The sequence below is a fragment of the Hevea brasiliensis genome, chromosome 17, assembly GCF_030052815.1.
Source record: "Hevea brasiliensis isolate MT/VB/25A 57/8 chromosome 17, ASM3005281v1, whole genome shotgun sequence".
Taxonomy (NCBI): domain Eukaryota; kingdom Viridiplantae; phylum Streptophyta; class Magnoliopsida; order Malpighiales; family Euphorbiaceae; genus Hevea; species Hevea brasiliensis.
This window is the reverse complement of record NC_079509.1, coordinates 55,219,480-55,245,228: the sequence shown is the minus strand read 5'-3', so window position 1 is coordinate 55,245,228 and position 25,749 is coordinate 55,219,480. Positions and strand designations below refer to the sequence as shown.

General features: G+C 39.5%; 1 pseudogene; it reads right to left on the bottom strand.

The window, feature by feature from the left end:
• LOC110649014 (uncharacterized) overlaps positions 1–25,749 on the bottom strand; it is a 30,335-nt pseudogene that overhangs the window by 4,569 nt on the left and 17 nt on the right.

Sequence of the window (25,749 nt, the reverse complement as noted above, 5' to 3'; positions counted from 1 at the left end):
GAGATCGACACGATCGAAGTCCTCAATCCGGGTCGGTAAGTTAGTCCGGTTCTCCCACTGTCATCAAATGAGGTTATCATAATTCTCCGATCACCGAGGTCGTAAATTTTCAGTCGGGGAATAAGAAGAACAATCGGAAAAAGATCAAAAGCCACTATCATGGCCGGGACTACTGCCGGAGCAGTTAGAACAGGAATTGTGAGAAGGAAGAGGAGAAAATCAAATGTGGGGGGGCTTCCCGATTGAAGGTATATATATAGGAAAATCCGAGCATTTATTGCGAGCAGAAAATGAAGCGAATGCCTCGAAAATCGAGGGAATAAATACTTTGACTGAACCGGACCGGATGAAGGAAGAGACCGGAGTAGGAGAGATCGGAAAAAAGGAAGCCCGGCATGAGAGATAGGAAAAGCATCATGTTGGAAAGACCGGAAAGAAGGAGAGAGCGGAAAACAAAGAGAATAAGATGCCTACCGCTGTCGTCATAATCAGAGCCGAGGTAGTTAAAGCGTTGCAGATGAAATCTCTACCGCATGCCCCAGAATCGCCCGCATTGCTGACATGTGCCAGAATATGTCATGACAGTGCTGTACATCCTAATCTCCACCGTTGATCCGACTTGTAAGGATGAGCCCGGAGCCCTTGGATTAAAGAAGAAGACGACAAGACCAGCGCCTTTCACTCCTAGCCCTCAGATCGCCCTTGATAAGAAAATTTTGGGCCGTCAAATTAGAAGAGAGAAAGGACAAATATTCTGAAAGGAGACTCAGTCATTCGTTCTGCTTCTCTTTAATTCCTGAGCCTCAGATCATGTCCTTTAAAATCCTGACCCTCCATCTCCCTCAAAACAAATCCTGACCCTTCATGGGGAGCACCCGGTTCCTATAAATACCTGCATGAAAACTGTTCAAGGGAGGACAAAATAGTGAATATAGCGGAAGGACTCTAAAACTTAATTCAGCTCGCTACTCTGCTATTTTTGAGCTTTCATAAGAAAAACTTTTGAAACCAGTTTTCTGAAGGATTTTCTTGCAAAAGGGATTTTTGAATACTGAAACTCTCCATTTTCAGTTCGTTCATTATCCTGTGACACTCTCACTTTCTGTCTTTGTTATATTTATTTCTACTCCCATTGTCCAAGCTTAACTTCATTCAAACTCGGTTATAATTTTGATCGGACTGCATTTTAGCAAGGTATCCTTCATTTCAAGGCGAACCTTAGTCCTCAGGTTATCAGCCCGCAGCCCCATTGCATTTTGTGATCCCGTAGTTAGTTCAATAGATTCGGCTCCCTACAGGTGAGTGTTTATATCGCTACTTTATCAAGTGCTCATTTTTATTTTACGTATTTCCTTTATTTTTGTGTTTGTAATTTTAACCAAGTTTATATTGCGTTAAAAACGCGTAGAAGGTTATTCCCGGGTTTACTTCTTTGTTAATCAGTCCATTCTTTTTGTTAATCTTCATTACTTCTAAATGCAAGAGTTCTAGTTGGATAAAATGTAGGTAACTGTATCTAAAGCATTTCTTTAAAAATGGAAGGTCTGAATAATAAGTCAGGAAAGTAGTAAAGTTGAATCACTAGGCTAACACAGGGGACGATTGGGTAAGACGCCATGAGGCAGAATAAAAACCAAATCTCAGATAAATAAATGGAACAGATCGGGTACCAAAAGGTACTGGCTAGGCGACCACATAGGAGGTCAGTAAAATTCAGTTCAGTATCCTCTGTCTAGTCACGAGGTACCAAGGAGTTAAAAGAAGCCTTATTCCGATCCCCGACATCTTTGAATGGCCGAACCCTTAGTCTTAGGCTCTTATGATGTGTAGCTGTAATCAAATTTCGATAGGTCGGAAAAGTCCTTATTCGACTCCCATTAAAATAAAAGAGATCGGAGGAGAGTTCTTATCCGATTCTCAATCCTAAATTTTAACAAATATTTAAAAGGGATCGAAGGAGAGTTCTTATTCGATTCTCAATCCAAATTTTAACAAATATTTAAAAGAGATCGGAGGAGAGTTCTTATCCGATTCTCAATCCTAAAATTTAACAAATATTTAAAAGAGATCGGAGGAGAGTTCTTATCCGATTCTCAATCCAAAATTTTAATGAATATTTAAAAGAGATCAGAGGAGAGTTCTTATCCGATTCTCAATCCAAAATTTTAATGAATATTTAAAAAGAGATCGGAGGAGAGTTCTTATCCGATTCTCACCTAAAATTTTTTTAATGAATATTTAAAAGAGATCGGAGGAGAGTTCTTATCCGATTCTCAAATTGAATTCTAACAAATATGCAAAATGACCCCCTTAAACAAAACTGATATGCAATAGTAACTCACTAAGGATCGACTCATTTATTTATGTATCTGGGTAACCCGAATTGGTGAAAAATCAAATATTCCCTTTTACCAAAAGGACTAACACCTCCATTCGAACCTCCTAACTACTAATTCTAGTTTATAAAGAGCTTGAAGTTAAATCTGCTTACCCTCATTGAGGGACGAGGTGGGGTGCCTAACACCTTCCCCACCCGTTTACTGACCCCGAACATAGAATCTCTGTTTTTGAAGTGGTTTCATTTTAATTTATTTTCGCAAATGGTTTTCTTTAATTTCCCTCAAAATTAAAGTGGCGACTCCTCACTCTTTTCCACTTCAGTGAGGGTTCGTCCAGACGACCGCAAAACACCTTGCGATAGCTTGGCGACTCCACTGGGGACCGATTTCGAAATTTCGGCCCAGAGGTCCAAAAGCAGATTTAATTTTATGAAACTAGAATTATATTTAAATAGGTACAATTTACGAAACTCGAAAACCTTAGTGTATTAATGTTTGTTATTTTCGCTAACCGCTTTGTTTATTTTTGTTTTATATCCTACAGCATTCTCCGTCTAAAAAAGAAAAATAAAAATCCCCCTGTATTGGGAAGAGGTAAAGGTGTCCCTTCACATACTGAACACTCACACGATGTCCTCACACACTTCAGCCCTATACCCAGGCTTTCTTACCCTTTTAGGAAAATAGGAGGGGGTCATGTAGCGGTACCCGTGGGTTTTACCCCATTAGTATCCATGAAGGCTTCTGCTCAGATTGAAACTCGTTCTATCTACTGTGATACCCATGGAACTTTCCCGACAGTATCATGGGGAATAGAATGGGGCTCTACTGTTTACAGTAGGGGTAATTTGGGAACCTGTGGCTTTTAGAAAATTAGACCTTGAGCTAAACTGTCACGATAGTTGGAAGCCGTAGCAAGCTACCTTATAAGATAGAACTATCCAATTAGGTAGCACCTAGCCGGTACTAGGACTCTCCTTATTTTAGGACAAAAGGGGCATACTTACTCTTACCCTATTCCATTTGTGTTTATTTTGTTTTTAAGGGTAATCTTGAATCATACTGTTAAGAAAACCTACAAACTTTCCTACTTTGATAAATGTGTAGGTGTCACTCTGCCAACAGTATAATTCAAAACTATCTGAATTTATCCTGCTAACAAATCTTTCCTGCAGGCATCACCAAAATAAGGTCTGTAAAAGGATAAGTATCATTTTTAAGATGGCATCCTCGAGTCAGTCGGCAGAAGAAGTTCTTAAATCAGAACATAATGCTAAACCATGGCCCAAAATGCCTAATAGTCCAGTACCTCCACAAAGTGATAACAGCTCATTAACTCCATTGGACCTGAGCAAAATTGAGGTCAGAATGAACAGTCTCGAGGGTTTGACCAGTGGTTGGAAGTCATTTTCCGATCAGGTCAAAGCACAATTTGAGAAGAGATATGGGAGGATTGCAACCTTGATACGAGTTAAAGTTCAAGTCCCGGCATTAAAGGCCATGTTGCCAGTGTGGAATCCTAAGTATGGGGTGTTCTCTTTCAACGATATCGATACTGCTCCCACTATGGAAGAATATCAAGCATTGCTAGAAATTCCTTATGCAGCGCAGAATCGGATCTACCTACACCTCGAGCATAGGCAGACCTGGAAACGGTTCGCACATATGCTGGGAATTCCACCAGAAGAAGCAAAGGCGAGGGAAACTGTCAAAGGGAATACGCATGGATGGTATTGGACTTATCTCAAGAAGTGGTTGGATCAATGCATCCAAGATGAACAGTGGAATCAAGCTTCATTGATGCTCGCTTTAGCAATCTACGGCCTGATCTTGTTCCCTTGACCTTCCGAAATCATAACCTGCGACGTTGTGGAAATGTTCTGGGCAGTAGAGAAACAGAAAGTCAACCCGATACCGCAATTCTTATAGAAACCTTGTTGACTCTCACCTATTGTAGACGACGAGGCAAGGGATCCGTTAAATGCTGCCCTCAATTATTATACCTCTGGATCATCAGTCACATATGTCCTGTAGAGACGAAGGGATTGACTTGGTACCTTGACCAGCCTCTCATTGAGAAAATGACCAGACTAGTAATCAACCCAAAAGATGAGTTGCAATGGCAAGAACGGATCTTGAGCTTTAACAGCCCTGACTACTGTTGGAGGAAATTGTGGATGTCGGGTCAACCCATTTTGATCAGCACAGGGGATAATCAATCAGTATCCCTAATCGGAGTGACTGGATACACAAGTTACACTCCGGCATTAGTGATGAGACAATTTGGCTCGACACAGTTCAGAGTCAACATTGAAGAATACCATCAAGGACATTTCCACCATGAGCTCAAGGAAGAGGAAGGGTTGAAAATAGCTCGCAGATCTTGGGAAAACATCACTCTGATGGAGAGGTCGCCTAAAGGCCCGAGTGCCACGGGCGATTATCTCAAATGGAGGGCTGACAGAGATCAAGAACACTTAACGGCAGATCCAACAAAACCCGAAGACAGCAACCCTCACCGAAACGCCCTTTCAGAAGAAGATGGTGATCGTTTAGCCGACTCCCTACAAAAGGCAAACACTGAAAACTCACGACTGCAAGAACAAATAAAACAATTAGAGGACCAACAGCATATCCTCAAAAGAAAAGTAAGAAGACTCAGGGAAGAGGCAAGAACCGAAAAGAGGGGGTTCGAAGAGCAAGAGATACAGTGGGAAAAGGAAAAAAGCTCTCTCTAAGCTGTAATAAAAGAAGCAGAAGTACAGAATAACAAGCTTCAGGAAAAAATGAAATATCAGGAAATACTCATGGAAGAATATAAACAAGAAAGCAAAAAGAAGAAGCTTGAACTGAAGGAACAAGCACTGCTTATTAACGATATTCTGAAAGAATGTGCTAAAGAAAGGAAGGAAAAAGAGAGACAAGCTGCTCTCTATCAGGAGCTGAAAGAGAATGTTGACCAGCTAGAGAGAATGATAGCACAGGAAAAACAAGAACTCCTACCTGAATCCGAATATGCTCTAAAAGTGTTCAACCCTGCCAGACAGGAAGAAAGGTTATATGAGTATCTCAGAAAATGTAATCTCATTATAAAGAACCTCCCTGAGCCTAGGCCGATGTAAAGAATGCTGTGTATGAATTATTCAGTTAATAGAATGATTTTTGGGCCATTGTTTAGCAAAATTATGAATGAATAGTATGACTCCCATAGGAACCCCCTCGCTAGGGTTATGCGAAAAATTGGATGTGCCATATGGACAGGTATCATAGATGCGCATTCAATCCAGTCATTCACAGTCAGACTATCGAACGATGCCATGATAAAATTGATGCAATTATCCTTCTACAAACTTCATTTTGGCTCCCAAATGCCACTGTATCCTTTATCCGAACCAGGACCTTTAGTTTTTTTTTACGAAATTCAAAATTCATTAAAAGCTTTTTTACTTCCCTACAGAAGATCAACATTGCTTCGAACAAAGCAAGTCTGACCAGGCACACGGTTCAACCCAAACGAGTGTACTTAACAAGATCACGAACAAAGAAGATAATGGAAGACCAGGAACAAGTACAGAACCTACAAGGGCAAGTGTCCGAGCTGAAAGATCAGGTTTCAGAACTTATGAGACTAATGAGGGAGATGTCCCAGAATAAACCTGCTTCAGAACCTAACTTACCACTACCTCCCCCACCACCTACAACAATTGATTCGCATCAAGCTTCAACCTCTTTCACCTTTCAGTCACCTATCCCGGATCTGACAATCACTGTTAATCCGGCTACTATAAATAATGACCTACCTTTCTCCCATTACCCAGCCGTCTCAAATGCCGACCTATATCCTTCATTATTAATTCCTCCAGTTCACTCCACCTCTCATCTCCCAACTGGGGGAGCATTTCATGCAATAGGAGGAGAAAATAGGACCAGGGAAAATGAGAAGCTGTTTGCTCTAGAGGAGAGATTGAGAGCAATAGAGGGGCTGAACATGTATGGTTCAGTCAATGTGGCGTCACTGAGATTGGTGCCAGATGTGGTGGTGCCGCCAAAGTTCAAAATCCCGGACTTCGATAAGTACATCGGGAACTCAGACCCCCTCATTCACCTGGCAACCTACATTGCCAAAATGTCTGCCTTGACAGAAGATGACAGACTTCTCATCCATTTCTTTCACGAGAGTCTCTCCGAGGCAGCCCTGAGATGGTGCATACAGTTGGACAGGAGCAAACTGCGCTCCTGGAAGGATTTGGCTGATGCTTTCCTGAAGCAGTATAAATTTAACTGCGATATAGCCTCCACGAGGAGAGACCTCCAAAACCTGGTACAGAGAGACAGGGAAAGCTTCAAGGAATATGCCCAGAGATGGAGAGAAAAGGCTGCAGAAGTATATCCTCCGGTAACCGACAATGAGCTATGCTTCCTGTTCATCGAGACATTGAAGGCTCCTTATTTCAATCTGATGATTGGAAATAGCTCCAACAGCTTCTCAGATATTATCCAAGCCAGTGAGAGGATAGAAACTAATTTAAGGATGGGACGACTGCAGGAGTTGACTGAGAATCCTGCGAAGAAGACTGCCAGTTTTGGCAAGAAAAAGGAGGGTGATGTGCATTCCATCACCCGGTAAAACAATTACTCCCCACTTCCTCAGAATAAATACTGGCCATATCCTCCCCCTCATGCCCAAACCATTGCAAACATTCCACCTCCTTTCCCAAATTATCCACACCCGCGCCCACAATATCCACCACCTACAAATTACCAACCCAGACCGCCTCCTCCACCTACCCAACCCAGACCACCTCCAAATAACCCGAGACCACCAAGAAATCCTGATCCACCCCTTCCCCTCCCACTCAGCGAAATATACCGATACCTCGTCGGTATAAACCAGATAGTACCAGTTCCCCTTGACCCAATTCAGCCACCATACCCCAAGTGGTATGATGCTACTACCCAGTGTAAGTATCATGGAGGGGCACAAGGGCATTCAACCGATAACTGCGGGGCACTCAGAGGGAGAGTGCACACTTTAATCAGGAATGGGTGGTTGAAAATTGAGGGAAATGGTTCCCTCCCCAATGTTACCTCAAACCCATTGCCCAATCATGGTGCGGGCAACGGTGTAAACATGACAGAGCCAAAAGGAGAAGGGTCGACACCAGAGGTCTTCACCAAGCCGGTCATTGAAAATCCGGCAGAGGTTGAAGAATCACCCGACGAACCATCCATCGATGTCATCCACTTGGATTCCTTGTATGAGACTCTGGTTTCGCCAATAGTTGAAGGGCAAGAACTGGACAACTGGACGGCAGAGGACATTCCTGTACTCAATTTCGAGTAAAGTGCTTTTGGTTATCTACACTTGTTCATTTTGTCCATGATGACAAGTGTAATACTGTAAATGGACCCTTCTCTTATGTCATAAATGTCAATGAATTAATAGTGCATTTTATATCTAATTCTCTTTTTCTTTCCTTTTGAATTCCATCCTTATAATATAATCCATTTTCGTTCATTCAGGACCATTCATCAATTAGCACCTAATAATTCAATAGACTCAGAAATTCCTCTGGTTAATTTTGAAATCCCCATAACTGCCATTACTTCAAATGATTCTGAGGTAGAACTCACAGAAGGAAGGGATGAAAGAGATGAACCTTCCCTAGTGCCTTGTGGAGACGAAACGCGTACCATAAATTTAGGCACGGAAGAAGTGAAAAGGGAACTTAAGGTTGTGGAGAATAAAGAACCAGAAGATATGATCAGTTTGCTCAAAGAATTCCTAGATGTATTTTCATGGAGCTATGATGATATGATTGGTTTGGACCCCCAGATAGTGACGCACAAAATTTCTCCAATTCCAGGGACAATCCCGGTAAAGCAGAAGCTAAGAATAATGAACCCTGACACGCTGCTCAAAGGTAGGGATGAGGTCAAGAAACAGTATGATGCTGGGTTTCTGGAAGTAGTCAAATATCCCCAATGGATAGCTAACGTTGTCCCGGCAATGAAGAAGGACGGGAGAGTCAGGATGTGCGTTGATTACAGGGATCTTAATCAAGCAAGCTTGAAAGATGATTTCCCTCTCTCTCACATTGATGTGTTAGTAGACAATGCTGCGGGATTGGGCAGGTGTTCGTGTATCGATGGGGCATCAGGGTACAATCAAATCCCAATGGATGAGGAAGACAAGGAGAAAACTGCTTTTATCACTCAACGGGGGGGTATTTTGCTATCGGGTCATGCCTTTCGGGTTAAAGAATGCCGGAGCCACCTACCAACGCGCTATGGTCACATTATTCCACGATATGATGCATAAAGAAGTGGAGGTGTACGTGGATGATATGATCATCAAATCTAGGGGAGAAGAGAGTCATGTACAGATGATGAGGAAAGTATTCGAGAGACTCAGGAAATATCAGCTGAAACTGAACCCTGCCAAATGCATATTCGGAGCTAGATCTGGGAAATTGTTGGGATTCATAGTGAGCGAGAAAGGAATAGAAGTTGATCCAGACAAAGTCCGAGCCATTCAAGAGAAGCCATCCCCAAGAACAGAAAGGGAGGTGCGCAGTTTCCTGGGGAAGTTGAACTACATATCAAGATTTATTTCCAATCTCACCGCTAAAGCTGAGCCTATTTTTAGACTACTCCGAAAGAACAACACCACTCAATGGGATTCAGTTTGTCAAGAGGCTTTCGAGAAAATCAAGCAGTATCTGTCCAACCCACCAGTATTGGTTCCGCCGGTGGCAGGAAGGCCTCTGATTCTGTATATGGCAGTCCAACAAAGCTCAATGGGATGTGTTTTGGGGCAACATGATGATACCGGCCGGAGGGAGAGGGCTATTTATTACCTGAGCAAAAAGTTCAATGAGTGTGAGTCAAGGTATTCTTTCCTAGAGAAAACTTACTGCGCGTTAGCCTGGACAGCGAATCGCCTCAAGCACTACATGTTGAATCACAAGACATGGCTCATTTCCAGAATGGATCCTATCAAGTATGTATTCGAAAGCCCATTCGTGCTGGGGAGGATAGCCAAGTGGCAGGTCATACTATCTCAATATGACATTGTCTATATGACTCGGAAAGCAGTCAAAGGTAGCGTGATCGCCGATCTCCTAGCAGAAAACCCTATCCAGGATTATGAAGCTCTGGATTTTGAGTTCCCCGATGAGCATATTAACGAAGTGGACTGCGGAGAAGAAGAGCCAGCGGATATATGGGAAATGTATTTCGATGGAGCTGTCAATTTGTCCGGTAATGGAATCGGAGCTGTATTGGTATCCCCGGATGGGAAACACTTTCCGATAGCTATCAAGTTGAGATTTGACTGTACCAACAACGTCGTAGAATATGAAGCTTGTGTAATGGGTTTACAAGCTGCTATCGAAATGAAGGTCAGGAAGTTGGAGGTATATGGAGATTCAGCCCTGATCATTTATCAAGTCAAAGGAGAATGGCAAACCAATGATCCGAAGTTAATCCCATATCAGAAGTACTTTCTGGAGCTGATTAAGAAGTTCGAAGAAATCTCTTTCACTTACCTTAGTCGAGACAAGAATCAATTTGCAGACGCCTTGGCCACTTTGGCTGTTATGGCTCAAATGGAAGAAGGGCAGACGACTCAGGTATTAAAGATTAAAGCAAGGAGTGAGCCGGCTTACTGCTTCATGATCGAAGAAGAACCTGATGGTAAACCTTGGTACCATGACATCTTGCTTTACATCAGAACCAGAGAATTCCCCTCAGGGGCGAGCAAAAACGAAAAGAGGATGATTCGGAGATTAGCATTGGGATACTTTCCCAGTGTAGAAACCCTATACAAAAGGAGCTCCAATGGCGAGTTGTTGAGATGTGTGGATGCAAAAGAGGCGTAGAGAATCCTTTTCGAGACTCATGAGGGAAACTGTGCAACCCATGCCAATGGGCATATGATGCCTAAACAAATCATGAGACGAGGATATTTTTGGACTACCATGGAAAAAGAATGTGTCGAGTATTTTCGAAAGTGCCACAAGTGTCAAATCTACGCAGATCCGATAAATGTTCCACCTCACCAATTGTTCAATCTCGTTTCACCATGGCCTTTCGCAATGTGGGTCATCGATGTGATTGGTCCCATCAACCCTAAGGCATCCAATGGGCACAGGTTTATCCTAGTAGCAATCGACTATTTTTCTAAATGGGTCGAAGCGACATCATATGCCCACATTACACATAACACATTTCTCAAATTTCTCAGAAATAATATCATCTGCCGGCATGGCCTCCCCAATGAAATCGTCACTGACAGCGCCAAGAATTTGAATGGTTCAAAGATTCAGAAATTATGTGATCAATACAAGATCCGACATCTCAATTCCTCCCCATACCGTCCCCAGATGAATGAAGCGGTGGAAGCTGCAAACAAAAATCTCAAAAGAATAATCCAGAAAATGACGATCACTTATAGGGATTGGCATGATATGCTCCCCTACGCCCTTCACGCATACCAGACTTCCGTAAGGACCTCAACTGGTGCAACTCCTTACTCGCTGGTTTATGGGATGGAGGCTGTATTACCTATTGAAGTTGAAATTCCTTCCCTGAGGATTTTGAAGGAATCAGGGATTGATGAGTCAGAGTGGATCCAGTCGAGGTTGGATCAATTAAACTTGCTAGACGAGAAGAGGCTAGCAGCAGCATGTCATGGGCAGTTATACCAGAGGAGAATGGCCAGGGCATTTGACAAAAATGTTCGCCCACGCGAATTCCAACCTGGGGACCTAGTTTTGAAGAAAGTGCTTCTGAATCAAAACAATCCCCGGGATAAATGGTCACCAACCCACGAGGGACCCTATGTGGTTAAAAAGGCATTTTTTGGTGGGGCCCTGATCTTGACCCACATGGACGGTGAAGAATTTCCAAGACCTGTGAATGCTGACGCCGTCAAGAGATACTATGCCTAAAAAAAAAAAAAGGGGGTAGGGGTGAAAACCCGAAAGGGCGCTCCTAGCAAAATGTGTGAAAGAAGGCGAAAACCCTCGAAGGGCGCTTTCTGTAAAATGAGTGAAGGATGAAAACCCGAAAGGGCGTCCTGAAAGAGCGAGCTAAAAAAAAAAAAAAATCTAGGGGTGAAAACTCGAAAGGGCATCCCAAGAACCAAAAGGGAGAAATAAGGAAAGGAGCATGAAACCGAGAAGGGAAATAAACCGTCATGGCATGAGACTTCAGAGTACTAGAAATAATGGCAGTTAAGGGATTTCAAAGCCAGCCACAAGGAATATGTGAGATCTATCCTTGTACCCATTTTCTTTGAAACTGTACCTTTGTTTCTTAAAACCATAATAAAGTTATACTTTATTCACTTTGCTTTTATCTTCTCGTACACTCACTTTTTAATATTGTCCTTCTTCAATCTCTTTATCTAATGCGCTATTAATTATTTAAAATTTTGCCATAAGATTAGGATTTGAAAATTGATAACCTCACGTACTTTGCTATGAGATTTGTAGGAAATGGCCTAAAAAAAAAAAACTTGGAAGGGTGCTTCTAGTCAAATGGGCGAAAGGAAAGTGAAAACCCGCAAGGGCGCTTTTCGTAAAATAAGAAGAAAGTCGGGAACAGAAAAGGGGCATTCGAAGAAGTGGGGTCGTAGGTCAAGTCTTGCAACTCGTCCTCCATTAATCATCGGCTTTCGGGATCCTGTTAAGTACACTTCATCAGGGAGGAACTTCTCGTGTCGAGATTAGACTTGCTTTGTAAGTTGATTTTAATTTTCAGCATTTTAAATTTCCTGTTAATCAACCTCTGGTTCCTTGATGTAAGTTGATTTTAATTTTCAGCATTTTAAATTTCTTGTTATCAACCTCTGGTTCCTTGATCTAAGTTGATTTTAATTTTCCTACATTTTAAATTTCCTGTTAATCAACCTCTGGTTCCTTGATCTAGGTTGATTTTAATTTTCAGCATTTTAAATTTCCTGTTATCAACCTCTGGTTCCTTGATTTAAGTTGATTTTAATTTTCCTGCATTTTAAATTTCCTGTTATCAACCTCTGGTTCCTTGATCTAAGTTGATTTTAATTTTCAGCATTTTAAATTTCCTGTTATCAACCTCTAGTTCCTTGATCTAAGTTGATTTTAATTTTTCTGCATTTTAAATTTCCTGTTATCAACCTCTGGTTCCTTGATCTAAGTTGATTTTAATTTTCAGTATTTTAAATTTCCTGTTATCAACCTCTGGTTCCTTGATCTAAGTTGATTTTAATTTTCCTGCATTTTAGATTTCCTGTTATCAACCTCTGGTTCCTTGATCTAAGTTGATTTTAATTTTCAGCATTTTAAATTTCCTGTTATCAACCTCTGGTTCCTTGATCTAAGTTGATTTTAATTTTCAGCATTTTAAATTTCCTGTTATCAACCTCTGGTTCCTTAATCTAAGTTGATTTTAATTTTCCTGCATTTCCTGTTAATCAACTTCTGGTTCCTTGATCTAAGTTGATTTTAATTTTCAGCATTTTAAATTTCCTGTTATCAACCTCTGGTTCCTTGATCTAAGTTGATTTTAATTTTCCTGCATTTTAAATTTCCTGTTATCAACCTCTGGTTCCTTGATCTAAGTTGATTTTAATTTTCCTGCATTTCCTGTTAATCAACCTCTGGTTCCTTGATCTAAGTTGATTTTAATTTTCCTGCATTTCCTGTTAATCAACCTCTGGTTCCTTGATCTAAGTTGATTTTAATTTTCAGCATTTTAAATTTCCTGTTATCAACCTCTGGTTCCTTGATCTAAGTTGATTTTAATTTTCAGCATTTTAAATTTCCTGTTAATCAACCTCTGGTTCCTTGATCTAAGTTGATTTTAATTTTCAGCATTTTAAATTTCCTGTTATCAACCTCTGGTTCCTTGATCTAAGTTAATTATAATTTTCAGCATTTTAAATTTCCTGTTATCAACCTTTGGTTCCTTGATCCAAGTTGATTTTAATTTTCTAGCATTTTAACTCCTGTTACCAATCTCTAGGTCACTAACTTAAGTAGGCTTTAGTCTCCTAACCTTGAACACCTAATCGCCCAAAATATGGGTCTGAATCTTTACATAATTCCTACACGGGAAAATTTTTCCCTTTAATATAAATTATGTAAAGAGGGGCAGCTGTCGACACCATATTTTGGCCGATCCCCAGAATCAATAAATTTCGAAACCGATCCCCAGCACTAAGTCTCCCTTTGCCAGCTAATTACATTTCCGATCTCTCTTTGCCGGACAACCACATTTCCGATCTCTCCTTAAAAGGAATCGAATCAATACTAAGTCCCCATGTCATTTAAAGCCTCACCGACCTCTCAAACCAATTGTCAAATCTCCTGACTAGTCAATTACATTCCCGATCTCTCTTGACAAACGAAATTAAACCAACACTAGATCTTTATGTCACCAATTTTATTGCCGATCTCCCTTTTAAAAGTTTAGGAATAATCAAGTTAAGGTTCCAATCCAGTTTAATGATGATCCAGATCTTAAGTGTTCAAGCCAAATTTCCAATTTTAATCAAGTCCCGTTTAGCGTTGGTTCCCTGCCGATCTCATGCTTATTGTGTTTTCCGACCTTTTACACTTAGATTAATAATCACTTTTAGTTATTTTAATATGCTCAGACAATCAAGTGCTTAAGTAATTTAGAGATTTTCCAATCACATCCATTCACTGAACAAAAAGCGAATTTCATTTCATATTCAAATTTGTACAAGTCATTCGGCTGGAGGATCACCCCCAGCCTAATCTACATTTTGCTCACTTCCTCTCTCACCCTCAGCCTCCTCCTCGCTTTCCTCTTTGTCTTGGGGAGCCAGGTCAACCATCCAGGAGAAGTCCTCCTCGGGATAACGCTTCTTAAGCTCGGCCAAGAGATCCCTATGAGCATTTACATAAGCGTCGGCCTCCCTTGTTACCCACTCTTCCTCTTTCGCTTTGAGCTCCTCAGTGAGGTGAACAACTTCACCGGCCCGGAGCGCCTGAACTTCCTCAAGAACATGATCTCGCTCGGCCAGAACATGAGCTTACTCGACCAGCTTGTCCTCATAGAACTTCATCCGCCCCTCAATTTCAGATATGTAGTTCTGAGCGAATGAGAGTTGGGATCGGAGGGAAGCCACTTCATGACCCATCTTCTTGACCTCCTTACCCAGGCGGTGAGCCTTCTCCCGGACAATGTGCTGATTCACCAACCACTCCACGTTCAGGCTCATGGATCGGGTCAGGATGTCATCAAGATTATTCGAGGACAGCCTGTCCCGATCCTCCCGAAGGCAGATAGAAGCCCCTAGGACCTTAGCCAAACCCGGATTCTCCCGAACAGTTCGGTTCTTCTCCAGGGAATGGATCAGCACCTGAGCACCGCGGGAGAGGGTTCTTGAGGTAGGTTGGGAAGGACCCCCTTCCGCACTCGAAGCGACTGGAGGAGGTGGAGGCGGCTCTTCTTGGCGACGAGGAGATCGGATCACGTCTACCTCGGGGATCGGCTGCCCCAAAGGTTGAGATGAGCCCCCTTGCATTTCCTCAGCTTCATGCCAGGGTGTCTGGAGCTGCTCGGATCGCTTCATCTCCTGCACTTTCCGGGAGACCTCTCTCTTTCACTTCTGGCTCTCCTTGGAAGCTTCACCGCTTGCCATACCTGCGCAAAGAAGAGGTCAGTGAGATCACTAAGGTCCAAAGATTTGAGATATAGAAAAATACCGATGCCGAGGTCAGAGAGCTGAAGCCCGCGATCTTCGCCAGTGATTAACTCCATTGTCCGGTGATGCAGTTCGGCAGTCACCGCATCTAAACAAGAGAACTTCTCTCTGCCCGCCTGATCTTTCAGCTCCATCACCATCAGGCCTTCTTCCCTATTTAGGATGAGGCGCTTCGGATGTAAGGGGCCTTGGTGCAGCCAGCTGCGAGGGAAACCTTCAAAGCCATTCGGAATTTTGCTCCTAAGGATAAAGAAGCGGTTCTTCCAATTCTTCAGGGAGGAATGCAGATCGGTAAAAAGCCCACAATGTGGCTTCGCCTGGAAGAACCAATACTCGTCGTCCTTTCGACGAGTTAATCTATGTAGTTTGGCGAATACCTTAGCTGTAGGACGGAGTCCCTTAGCTCTGCAGAGGCCCCGGAAGGCTACTAGGATCTGCTACGAGTTCGGGTGAACTTGGGCGATGTACACTTGGTGAAATTTTAGGACTTCCTTGAAGAAGCCATTGAGAGGGAACCGCAGTCCGGATTTTAATTGCTCCTCATATACCATGATCATGTCGTTCTCTTCGAAGAAGTGATCGGCTCGAAGATCGCCGTGACACTTAATGAGTTCGAATGAATCAGGATGAATGTTGTATTCTTGGCTGAACGATTGTAGGTTGGTTTCTTGAAGAATTGATGGCAGCTCGTCCATGGGAAGATTTTCCCTCCCTGAAGAAGGTACATGACTTAATGGTGCTGTTTGCCCCTGAGCTGGAACGGAGACCCTAGGAGGTTCAGGTCGCACGCTTAGTCCGACCACCTCCACTTCATCAGACGACCACGAGATTTGAATGGAAGGGGGGCTCGCTGCTCTCTGACCTTTGGTGCCGCTCATTTTCAAAGGAAATAGAAAATTTATACTAAAAAAAGGATCAAAACCCTTACCGGAGCTTGATCGGTGTCGGAAAAACTTGAAAAATTGAGAGGATTTTAGAACCGCTCGTGGAATGCTGAAAATGACCTAAAAGAGCAACTGGCTGACCAGTCCCCTATTTATACCCCTCTGAGCATTTAATGCTCACAGTGTTTTAGGCGGTGCATCTGTTAGCGGGATTCGCCAGCTGTTCTGACACGTATCACGAATATTCCATAAATTCCATCGGCTAGTTAGAGATCGGTGAATTAAGGCGGATCGGTTAAGGGTTGTTCAGTTAGGGACCGGATCGGATAAACACATCAGAGATCGGAAAATAGTCAACGCAACAATTATAAAAATGATAGTTGTCAAAATAAAATTTTATTTCCGAAAAGTTCGAATTACATCATTTGGGCGATCTCTAGGGATCATATTACATTAAAGGTCGGGCTACATCATTTGGGCGATCTCTAAAGATCGGATTACATTGAAAGTAAAATTATATCATTTGGGCAATCTCTAGAGATCGGCAGTACATCCCATCTAATAAAGACCTATGTCAAAGCCTAGTCTCGTGGCTGAGTCAAAAGATGTGTTAGGCCAGCCATCGACATCGGACAGATATATAGCTCAGATGGGGGGACTATGACTCTCATGAGGATGAGAGAGGTCGTCATCAATGTTATTGCTCGGAACCAAGCCACTGTCGAGACACCCAATGTGGTGAGAAGTCAAATGAACCTCAAGGCGCAGTTACCAATGGTAAGGGAAATATTAGCAGTCTTCTCACCCGAAGTCAGTTCGCCGACTATATCGGTCGAACGATTCGAGATCGACACGATCGAAGTCCTCGATCCGGGTCGGTAAGTTAGTCCGGTTCTCCCACTGTCATCAAATGAGGTTATCATAATTCTCTGATCACCGGGGTCGTAAATTTTCAGTCGGGGAATAAGAAGAACAATCGGAAAAAGATCAAAAGCCACTATCATGGCCAGGACTACTGCCGGAGCAGTTAGAACAGGAATTGTGAGAAGGAAGAGGAGAAAATCAAATGCGGGGGGGCTTCCCGGTTGAAGGTATATATATAGGAAAATCCGAGCATTTATTGCGAGCAGAAAACGAAGCGAATGCCTCAGAAATCGAGGGAATAAATGCTTTGACTGAACCAGACCGGATGAAGGAAGAGACCAGAGTAGGAGAGATCGGAAAAAAGGAAGCCCGGCATGAGAGATCAGAAAAGCATCATGTTGGAAAGACCGGAAAGAAGGAGAGATCGGAAAACAAAGAGAATAAGATGCCTACCGCTGTCGTCATAATCAGAGCCGAGGTAGTTAAAGCGTTACAGATGAAATCTCTACCGCACGCCCCAGAATCGCCCGCATTACTGACATGTGCCAGAATATGTCATGACAGTGCTGTACATCCTAATCTCCACCATTGATCCGACTTGTAAGGACGAGCTCGGAGCCCTTGGATCAAAGAAGAAGACGACAAGACCAACGCCTTTCACTCCTAGCCCTCGGATCGCCCTTGACAAGAAAATTTTGGGCCGTCAGATTAGAAGAGAGAAAGGACAAATATTTTGAAAGGAATCTCAGCCGTTCATTCTGCTTCTCTTTAATTCCCGAGCCTCAGATCATGTCCTTTAAAATCCTGACCCTCCATCTCCCTCAAAACAAATCCTGACCCTTCATGGGGAGCACCCGGTTCCTATAAATACCTGCATGAAAACTGCTCAAGGGAGGACGAAATAGTGAATATAGCGTAAGGACTCTAAAACTTAATTCAGCTCGTTACTCTGCTATTTTTGAGCTTTCATAAGAAAAACTTTTGAAACCAGTTTTCTGAAGGATTTTCTTGCAAAAGGGATTTTTGAATACTGAAACTCTCCATTTTCAGTTCGTTCATTATCCTGTGACACTCTCACTTTCTGTCTTTGTTATCTTTATTTCCACTCCCGTTGTCCAAGCTTAACTTCATTCAAACTCGGTTATAATTTTGATCGGACTGCATTTTAGCAAGGTATCCTTCATTTCAAGGCGAACCTTAGTCCTCAGGTTATCAGCCTGCAACCCCATTACGTTTTGTGATCCCGTAGTTAGTTCAATAGATTCGGCTCCCTACAGGTGAGTGTTTATATCGCTGCTTTATCAAGTGCTCGTTTTTATTTTACGTATTTCCTTTATTTTTGTGTTTGTAATTTTCACCAAGTTTATATTGCGTTAAAAACGCGTAGAAGGTTATTCCCGGGTTTACTTCTTTGTTAATCAGTCCATTCTTTTTGTTAATCTTTGTTACTTCTAAATGCAAGAGTTCTAGTTGGATATAATGTAGGTAACTGTATCTAAAGCGTTTCTTTAAAAATGGAATGTCTGAATAATAAGTCAGGAAAGTAGTAAAGTTGAATCACTAGGCTAACACAGGGGACGATTGGGTAAGACGCCATGAGGCGGAATAAAAACCAAATCTCAGATAAATAAATGGAACAGATCGGGTACCAAAAGGTACTGGCTAGGCGACCACATAGGAGGTCGGTAAAATTCAGTTCGGTATCCTCTGTCCAGTCACGAGGTACCAAGGAGTTAAAAGAAGCCTTATTCCGATCCCCGGCATCTTTGAATGCCCGAACTCTTAGTCTTAGGCTCTTATGATGTGTAGCTGTAATCAAATTTCGATAGGTCGGAAAAGTCCTTATCCGACTCCCATTAAAATAAAAGAGATCGGAAGAGAGTTCTTATCCGATTCTCAATCCTAAATTTTAACAAATATTTAAAAGGGATCGGAGGAGAGTTCTTATCCGATTCTCAATCCAAATTTTAACAAATATTTAAAAGAGATCGGAGGAGAGTTCTTATCCGATTCTCAATCCTAAATTTTAAAAATTTTAAAAGAGATCGGAAGAGAGTTCTTATCCGATTCTCAATCCAAAATTTTAATGAATATTTAAAAAGAGATCGGAGGAGAGTTCTTATCCGATTCTCAATCCAAAATTTTAACAAATATTTAAAAAGAGATCGGAGGAGAGTTCTTATCCGATTCTCACCTAAAATTTTTTTAATGAATATTTAAAAGAGATCGGAGGAGAGTTCTTATCCGATTCTCAAATTGAATTCTAACAAATATGCAAAATGACCCCCTTAAACAAAACTGATATGCAACAGTAACTCACTAAGGATCGACTCATTTATTTATGTGTCTGGGTAACCCGAATTGGTGAAAAATCAAATATTCCCTTTTACCAAAAGGATTAACGCCTCTGTTCGAACAACCAATTCTAGTTTATAAAGAGCTTGAAGTTAAATCTGCTTACCCTCATTGAGGGACGAGGTGGGGTACCTAACACCTTCCCCACCCGTTTACAGACCCCGAACCTAGAATCTCTGTTTTTAAAGTGGTTTCATTTTAATTTATTTTCACAAATGGTTTTCTTTAATTTCCCTCAAAATTAAAGTGGCGACTCCTGACTCTTTCCCACTTCGGTGAGGGTTCGTCCAGGCGACCGCAAAACACCTTGCGACAATCAACATTAATATTTTGGATCTGAAGCAAAACAATCCCTCCTTGTAGCACTTTGATCACTATCTGAGAATCACCTTTTATCTGAATATTTCTGGAACCCTTAGCTTTGGCTAACAAAATTGCTTCTTTACAAGCCAAGCATTGATGTGGCGAATCCGCAAGTATACGGGTCGTCTCAAGTAATAAAGTGATGAATCAAGTATTGTTCCCACGAGGATTTGCAGTTTGAGTACCAAACTATGCATGAAGCGATTATTTGGGCTAATGATTAATGAACAAATTGTAAATGTAAATGAGCAAGGTAAATTGATTAATCTAATTGAAATGGGTAAAGAGCAACAAATAAATTTTAAATCTAGTTTGCAATTAAACTAAATTAACAATGGGTAATTTAAATGAAAGTCTAATTATATTAAAAATGATTCCAGAGTTGGGAGTTTATGCGTAAATTAATTGGGATTTGTCTTGGGCATTCCAATTTTTAGGGAAAAATAGAGTTTGAAGGAAATTGATTCTAAATTCCTTTGATATCTTTTTCAAGCAAACCAAAGTGTGTTCTAAAATAACAAAACCTACTTTCGTATGTTATTTGATTACTTTAAAACCCATTAAGTTTTGTAACCAATAATTAATTCTTCTTAAAATCCTAGTTTATTTCTAAATCTAGGTTATTTTAAGTTCCAATCCTTGATTATCTATCAATGACTTTCACCTTTCGGTCCTTCAATCAAAGATTAATACAATACCCAATGGGTGCCAACATTAGGCAAGTAAATCAAGCTCACAAGGAAGGAATCAAAACTCATATTTATGTAAAATAAGGAAATACCCAGTCCAAATCCACAAATTAATCTAAAACATATTTCTCAACTCTGAAATCTAAAGAGATTACTCACTCATTATGGTATTTACAAGAAAGGTTTATGGAAAAGTAAAGAAAAACATGATAAAAGGACTAAAATAGAAAAACCCAGGTAGAAGAACCAAAATCTCTGGTTTCTGGAGCTCCAAAACTGATGTAGCAGCTCCTCCTCCAAGAGAAAATGGCGTCTCCACTCTCTCTCTATTAAATTTTCTTTCCTTTTTGTCTTTCCTTCCTTTCCTCCTGTGGCAAAAATAAGGAAATGATAAATTTATATCGTCCCAAAAAGTTGCCCTAAAAGTAAATAGGAGCCAAGGAGTGGGTAGGAAATGAGGTGTAAAATTATCCAAGTCACAAAGACATCTTTCACGTTACGAGCGATGCTTAGGGTTCGGCCTAACCCTAAGCAGCTTTTTAGTAGATTTCAGCTTCTGGTCGCAATGTCTGCTTAAGGTTAAGCAGACTTTCAACAAATCTCGGCAGACTTAGAGTAAAATAGACTTTTCTGCTCATGCTTGACTTGTGCTGCACCTTAAGCACTACCGCTTTACCTTAAGCATGATCTTAAGCAAAGTCTCAAGCAAATTTCGGCTGGTTTGCTCTTTCAAGGCTTGATTTCTTTAACTTTCCTCCATGCTTAAAGAACTCCAAATCTTTTCAAATCACTTCCTATTGCACTCATTGATCTTCGATTTGCCACAAAATCCTATCAAAAACAAAAAAATTATAAAAATCAAATATAAAGTATTTAAAGTTAACAAATAAGCTAAAATAAAGCTAAAAACATAAAATATACAAAAATATAAGGGCAAAATGGATACAAAACTACCCTAAAATGCCTATATAAAATGAGTACAACAAGCATTCAAGGATCAGTGGGTCAGAAATGGCCTTTTGGATTTTACAGAACCAACCATGCGAAAAGACTCTAGTGATTCCTAGCTATTGTTGCTAATTCTCCTTCATTTTTATGCTTATTGACCGAAGAATCAAAATTCACTTTCACCATGCTAATATGCGGAGGCACCAATTCCTTAGAAATTGATGGATTGAATGGCTAATGGAGTTAACCTGAATTGCTTGTAATTGTAGCTAGGCTGCTATATAATCCTCATAATGTTTAATTAAGCCTAAAATAGCTTGAAGGACAGGAATTTCTTGCTTGTTGAAAGTGTAGCTATTCCCAATCTTCCACAGATGCCAAAGAAGGAAAACCAGCAAGATGGAAAAATATGTGTTGCTCCTTTAATTTGAAAGATAGGATTTTAGATCAGACCAAATATCCATCAAGAAGGAACCAGAAAGCATTTGAGAGCATAACTGAAGTGGTGAAGATGTTTATGAGTCTCGATTTGATCACATAAGTCACATTCCATTGGTACATGAGGCAATCTTTTGTTAAGATTCTCATAATTTTACCAATAATACTAAGCTAACAAAGAATGAATTATAATTTTCTAACTACCCACGAATATTTTATAAAATTTTATTCTAAATCCGACACAATAAAATTGAAGAAACTCAAAGTTCAGGTTTACCTATGTCAATTCTGACGCTTAGAACGCGTTCTAAGCATCTGCAAATGGTGGGGAGGACCACAATTCCAGCCCAGTTCTGAATCGGTTCTGACAGCCTGTCTGCCTGGCTTGAATTTGCAAATCCGGGCGATAGTCGAATTTTCACTAAACGAAGGTACCTATGCTAAACCCATAACTCTAGGGGTTAGAATAAAATTGTTAGAAAATTAAATAAACTCATTTCAAGCTCGGAAAAATACTGTGAAGTTCAAGGGACCCGCTGAAATTTTGGTGTCAGAAAATTTTCAAATTGGTGTCTTTGCGAAACCCTCGACGAGTGGAGTATGCTAGTGGTATCAGATTTTTTGTAGGATTTACGGTTTGAAAGATATCTAGCCCAGAAGTTAAAATAGGCTAAAATTTTTGAAACTTGATTCGCACAAATCAGGAAACAATACCGTGCAAACTTGGTATCTATATGATGCCCATGAAGAGAGAAACATTTTGATGCCAAGAACGCTAAAAATGGTGATCGAAGGAGAAAGTTATAACTAGAAAATAGAAAAGGAAAAAAAATGAAGAAAGAGAGAGAGAGAGTTGGGGGGGGGGGGGAGAGGGGGAGGGGCGCAGACAGCTTTTAAAGCTGTTTTTGTTTCATTATTATTATTATTATTATTATTATTATTATTAAACTTTTAAAATATTTAATATTAAAATACTATAACCCACAATATAATATAATATAACTATCTTTATATATATATATATATATTTTTTTTTCATTTTTTTTATTATTTTTTTAATTATTTTTTTTATTTTAAAATCAATTCAAATAAATTTCATAATATTAATAATATAATATTTTCCTTTTATTTTATTTATAATTTAAAATTTCGAGTTGTTGCACAAAAATTTTAATATTCTCCCTTTTAGAAAACAATAAATTTATGATTAAGCCAAAATTGAAAGGTAACATATATTAAAGATAATGACTAGCATTAATTTAAATTGTGGGTTGTTTGTTCGTCTCATTGAGTGCTATCTTAGATTCAATGGTAAGTACCTTTCTATGGGATTGGGTTAAATTGATGACATCAACCTGTGATCTTGAATCTCGATTTTAAGAAGACTATAACTATCATACCAATAGAGCCTTCATTTCTTACAGTTAAACAAAAAAAATGCCAACAATTAATGGTACCTTGTAAATGTTTTATAAAAGTTCTAATATTCTCCCATTTAGAAAGCAAAAAATTAATGATTAAGCCAAAACTGAAAGATAATATATATTAAAGATAATGGCTAGCATTAGTTTAAATTTTGGCTATCTTCTTGTTATATTTATCTCTTACTTTAGTTATTTTTTTTTTAATCTTATTTAAGCTTAAATTGAGAAATTTAAAATATAAAATTTGAATTTGATAAAAATATATGTTTTACTCAACTGATTATAGTCATGAATATATATTAACCAAATAAATATGGAAGAATCTTATTTAAGTATGAATTTAAAATAATTTATAAAATAATATTATTTTAAATTTAATTTAAAAAACTTATTCGAAATTCATAATTTATAATAAAATTAAATTTAAACCCTTATTTCAAATTTTAGTAAATAAAAATCCTTTCTTTGCATCTAAGGAAGAATTAGTGGTTTTCTCAACAATGTTATCAATTGGGAAACTTAATTACATCCGCATGTGGAAACTTACTAAATTGATCAGTAGATTTTCAGATAATAATAATAATAATAATAAACTTAAAAATTCAGCAATAATCCTAAAACAATAAGTAGCTAAAACATAACCTAAGAAATTAATTAAACATCTAAATAAGCTAAAATGTAAATAATAGCTAACTAGCGACCATGACTTAAAGAAATGTCAGTCGATAGCTCAATTATCTTTGGATTCTGCATAACCTCGGAGACTGATATTGCAGTGGCAGCCTTTTGCATCCTTACTAGTTATTACTATCATCATGTTCTTCACAAGGCAAGGGACTAAAGTTCTTAAGCGAAGGCAAGAGAATATTATCCATCTTTTGCGCAGCCAAAAATTCCTCCGGATGATGAAGATGTTCATTTATAGGATGCTCATCGCTAAAATAACTCTGCATATACAAGAATTTTGATGAAGAAGATGGTGATGATGCTCCTGCAGTTCCCATCAATGGATGAACAGCATTCCCACAGTAAGGTAACTCGAATTGACTAGTTTCAAAAGATTCAGTAATAAATGTCCCAATTCGATTCAGATGATAAGCAGGAGCATAAGCAGCATTTGCATTGAGATATCCCATCTCAATCCCTTGGCTATAATTCCCTGCCATGGTAGTCATTGGAATTTGTTTGGATTCTTCAGGCAGCAGCATTCCATTTTCCGGTGGTTGGTGATCTTGGACAGCTTGAACTCGTGGTCGAGTTGGAGCTCTGAAAGATCTGTCAAGCTTCTTATAAATCCTACATAAGACCCAATCCTCAAGCTGCCACAAGAAACTAGGTTAATGTATCATTATTCGTACAGCATGCCAATAACATTAAAGAAAAGAGAAATAAACGTACCTTCATATCGTTTCCTCCTCTTTTTCTCTTAGGAGGCTCATTTACTCTATATTCATGCATAATCCAATCAGTTTTATCACCATTTGGAGGTTTTCCTTCGTAGAATACCAATGCCTTCCTGAATCCAACTTTACGACCTTGAAAATTAACGGGTTTGTCAGCTCCAGTAGCCTTCCAATATCCTTTTCCAGCAGCTCGATTGGGTCGCTCTCCGTTTGGATACTTGCGATCTCTTGGTGTGAAGAACTACCATTCTTTCTCTCCATTTGATTTGTAGTTTGCTGCAAATTAGCAAGAACATCATTTCCTTCGACAAAATAAATAACAATTCCAAAAAAAGAAAGGATTGATATCGAGATTACTACTTATTAACACAAGCATATGGATCCGATCATTTATAATGAGTCAATCCAAATCCATGTAATTATTTATTTTTGCAATTAAAAAATATTTTTAGATTGTGGATTTAATATATTGAATGATACAAACATTGTGGATTTGTTTTACTGATTTTCTTCAATTTTATATCAAAACAAGAATTTTTTTTTTTTAATTTTTTTTTCTAATCTCATTCAGAACAATAAACAATCAAAAACTCCTTTTGAAAATGAAAAGGGAGAGAAATTATAGTGAAAAATAACTAAAATTCACATATCTAAATAAAGAAAACGTTTTTTTCTTTTTGAAAAGTTTCAAATTTACGTTTATAAAAAGAAGAAAAAAGAAAAAAGTTGTCAAATTTAATCATAAAAACAAAATTCATCAATAAAAAGGATTATTTGAGTGTCGATTTAATTAGGGGTTCAATCTTTAACTTCCCTTTTTTTATCTTTTGAAAAATTTTCTGAAGTCAAAAGCAATTAAATATCAAAGTAAAATTTCATAGTAAATCCGAAAGAAATCAATTAATAAAGAATTAATCTTTGCAGAATGTTTCCATATTATTTTTCCCCAAGAGTGTATCTCACTTTAAACTCAAGTCTCTATCTTGAGATCAATACAATAAACTAATATATTTATGATCATCAAAGAAAATATTCAAGGAAAAGAAGCCAAAACATACACCTTAAAAAAAATCCCACAAAATACCTGCAAGAGTCTCAGGATTATACTTGTACAACTCAACCTCCTTGATCCAGTTAGGTGGCAAAGGCTCATTCATAATCTTTTTTTTAAGGTAATGAATAACAAGCTCTTCATCGTAGGGTTTGAACCTATATCCAGCAGGGAATGAATCCAAATAAGCATCGTCTTCATAATCTGAAGCCCCATAATGATGGTGATGATCATAATTTTTTAGGGTTTGTTACAGCAACCTTCCGCTTA